Source organism: Trachymyrmex septentrionalis, unplaced genomic scaffold (genome assembly GCF_001594115.1).
Source record: "Trachymyrmex septentrionalis isolate Tsep2-gDNA-1 unplaced genomic scaffold, Tsep1.0 scaffold76, whole genome shotgun sequence".
NCBI classification, from domain to species: domain Eukaryota; kingdom Metazoa; phylum Arthropoda; class Insecta; order Hymenoptera; family Formicidae; genus Trachymyrmex; species Trachymyrmex septentrionalis.
In genome coordinates this window covers 978,769-982,973 of record NW_017305947.1, presented here as the reverse complement: position 1 = coordinate 982,973, position 4,205 = coordinate 978,769, and positions in this window count along the sequence as shown.

Genomic DNA, 4,205 nt, shown 5'->3' with positions numbered 1-4,205 from the left:
CACGCGCGGATTCTTCCCTCGGAGGAAACCCTCGCGCGGCCACACGCCATTTCCTCGATAACTTTACGAAAATTACTTTACTTCACAACGAGAGTATTAGAGTATCATAGCGGAATATAATGTAACTTACTATGTCTAAATTTCTCGCGATGAAATCTCACTCTTCACGAGAGCGAAAATGCAGCCATCCTTGAGAAAAAGTGAAAATATTTCACTACTTGAAAGAGAGTGGCAATTTTCACTCTTTTCAGAATGAACTTTCACTTCGAAGGAGTAAAATCTCACTCCAACAAAAGTGAGATTGCACTCTAAAAAGAGAATTGTCACGCTTTTTCAAGAAGTGAAATCTTTCAACTTTTCTTTCAAGGACGGTTGTATTTTCTTGGAGTGAGACTTCACTGTGAGAAATTTAGAGTGTATAACGTGTTTTGAAATTTATATTAGTACCCTTATCCTGTTAATTAATTTTCAAAAGGGAACATAATTGTGTTTATTCTGCAAAGTCACAGACCGATATTGTACATAAATATGACGTCGGCCGCATCTATTAACGTTGTATAGGATTTCGAGGAATCACTTTATTTGCATTCTAGTAAAAAGCAGTTTAACGCTTTTGTAATCGAAATAATCGTGGCGCGGCGTCCTTTCATTTTACCATAGAACGACGACCACGCACTGTCCCTCGGGTTACTTTCATTCGACGCTACGGCATTAAGTGCAGCATTGTGCAGCGTAAAGCTGTAGCTAATGAGTGCCCGCAGCGTTAATTAATGAACGGAGTAAACGACACACGCAATACCGCGTCACTACCTGTCTCTCAATTGCAGTGTAAAAACACGTATTCAATTAGTCGCAAAAAATTAGATAACCAAACTGAAAATCGAGCTGATCGTAACAAAGGGTCATTGAAAAAGTTCGTCTGAAAATATAATGGAGAGATTAAAAGAATATTGTTTCAGTAAAACATCATTCAATGAATAATTTACGATATCTATTAGTAACAAGACTCATAAAATTTAACAAACAATAAAGAAGAAGGACAACAAGCTGGATTTTGGCTCGTAGCCCCTTTTTCTTTATTGTTTTTTCAATAATTTATGTTTAATCTATGATTTATATATATCAGCTTTATAAATCCTTCCGTCCCTTTAAATACAATACTTCTAATTTAACAGAAACAAATAAAAATGAAGAACACGCGAATTGAAACTAAAACTACCATCGCACCATTAATGATCTCATTATACAGAAAGAATGATTTTGCTGAAGTATTAAAAATTTAACCAAATACAAATTTAAAAATAAACATGTTAGATCAAAATAATTATATTGGACTCAAGCTGGTTGCTGTGCAAATATTTTTTTTCCAGTATTATTATAATGCTTAAGCGTTCTATATAATTACTTTGATGGTCCAACATAATTATTTTCAGATCTGTATCTATCTAAATTTTTAGATACTTCAGTAAAATTGTTTTTTCTGTGTATCGATCATGCGAGTAATTATTGCTTCAATTTCCTGTATTACTAAAATAAGCTTGCTTGTCGCGTCGTTTATCGACGCAGATTGAAGCTTGCACGTTCCGCAGGTTCGGTAAAACGGCCGACAGTGATGACAAAATTATGCGCTGGATGTTGCTACTGTAATTACGAGCACGAAAGAGTGATCTTTTCTGTTCTGTACGACGCCATGGTTACCTAATGCGTCATGTGCGCCTTTTATTTCAAGTGTTATTGCCCTGAAGGAGGAACGATATTGCGATGTGGACATCGTGTAACTTACACGCGTTAGGTAAACCAAACGATACCGACTATGTAAACAGATCTCAGTACAAGATAAAGGTATATCCACACTCAAATGAAAATGACTTGACAATAAAATTATTAATTATTTCTGCATACTAATTAATTCCTCAGAAATATTATCAATTGCTTATATATCTTTACTATTATTTTTGTTATATTATTTTATTGCAAAAGTGAATGATTGTATTATTTTATAATATATAACGAATGCATACATAAATTATTTTGCGCATAAAACGGCGCGTAACGTTTCTTATGGCAGGCATTGCTGGGATATATCTGAACAATTTTTATTATAAATTTATTATCTGATTCTGAGACATTAGTTGGTTTCCGTGACCGTATTTATACGAAAATCATATCGCGGGATTAGACTAATCGGATGAGAGCCATTGCGGTTTTTTTTTCAAAATATGGGCAAAGAATTATTTAAGACCGAGAACGTTTATGATGAACGTAAAATCTTTGTCTCGTGCTATCCTATACGTTCTGTCTCGAAAATATGTAATAACATGAAGTGGGATAAAGCATTCATTTCGTTGTGAATCCAGCTTAAGATACCACTTCTGTTGCAATATAGCTCAATGATACGTTGATTGGTAGTCGAAACCAAAGGATCATTTTGCATTAGTTTTTACTTTGACCACCCCGATTGCTATTGCGAAATCCATAAAAACTCTTCCTCTCTCTCATAATTTACAATTTTTTAAATATATAATTATAAGATCAATTACATATAATTAATTTTATAATGTTTTCTTACTATCAGAAAAAAGAATGTAAGAACTAGGAATGTTAAAATGTATGTATAAATTAATCTCTTTTAGATGCTAATAAATAATTGCGCGTGATGAGACATCTTAAGAATGTATTTAAATAATTAGCGATATGTGTTTTATCTCTCTGAGAAAATTAATACCGTGATCTCTTTTCGATTTTCTTATTGTCTGTAATTCACGAATTATGAATGCTATCACAATTTGCCATTAGTCAAATTGTACAAAAACTATCCTTTGCGTAATACTCGACGCTGCATTAGAAGACGATAAATCTCTGTTCGCGTCGCTGCATAAATATAATTTATACAATCGCATATGTCGCGCACCGAGTTAATTGATTTTATTTATTGATGCTGGTTGTAACGTTCCAAAATTAGAAATTTTCTCATGTCAGATCGTACCACGCGCGATTAAAATTTATGACAGACATTACGGTGAACGAATCGGAAATCAGAGTAAACGCAAAGTAATAGAGTTTTGGTGAAACTGACAAAAAGTTATCAGGACATAAGAAATAATTCCAAAACAAATAATAAATGTCGACAATGCATAACCAGCCACTTAACTGATACATCTTCACGCATGATAAAAAATTATGTACACAAAAATTATGATAATAAAGAAAGTTTTGATAACAAAGATTTTTATTGAATACTAATACGCGGGAAGATTAAAAAACTAAGAAAAGAGAAAGAGAGAGAGAGAGAGAGAGAGAGAAAATGTGTGTGTATGCGTGTTACAAATTTTACCTTACAATTTATGTTTATTTCAATTTATGTAGGGTACTGGGCAGACCCTACTTCCGAAAATTCATACAGTGTATACTCAGATGAGATAATGCTCCTGTTTCTGTCTAATTATAAGTAATTGTACGTACTTTTAAATACAAGAATTTATTTACATCTAACTCCATCTAGACAACGAAGACATAATAGATATACACACTCGTGCGCGTGCACGCACATAAAGAAAGGTCGCCGATACTGTTATAACATTTTTATTTTCGAACTATATTTCTTAAACAAAAGCTAAAAATAAAATTTTAGAAATACATATAAATTAAAAAATGAAAGAGTGAGAGAGAAATTGTGTGTGTATGTGTGTTACACAATTCTACATTTATGTTTATTTCAATTTATGATAAGCTACGGACAATATCCTCAAAATCCGATTTCTAAAAATTATAACAACAGATGCATCTGTTCTTCCGTTTTTTCTATGGTTCTGTGTCTAATTATAAGTAATTGCTCGTACTTTTAAATACAAGAAATTATTTATATCTAATTCCACCTAAAGAATGAAGACATAACAGATAAATACTTATATGAAGAAAGATTCCTGATATTACTATTATAATACTTTTTGATTTTGGACTATATTTCTTAAACAAAAGCTAAATAAAATTTCAGAAATACATATAAAGTAGAAAGTGAGAGTGAGTGAGTGAGTGAGTGAGAGAGAGAGAGAGAGAGAGAGACAGAGAAAATGTGTGTATACGTGTTACACAATTATCTTAAAATTTATGTTTATTTCAATTTATGTAGGGTTGATCAAACCCTACTTCCAAAAATTGTGTAACATTCGTACATCTACATGATCGTAATTTAATACGTTTCTTCT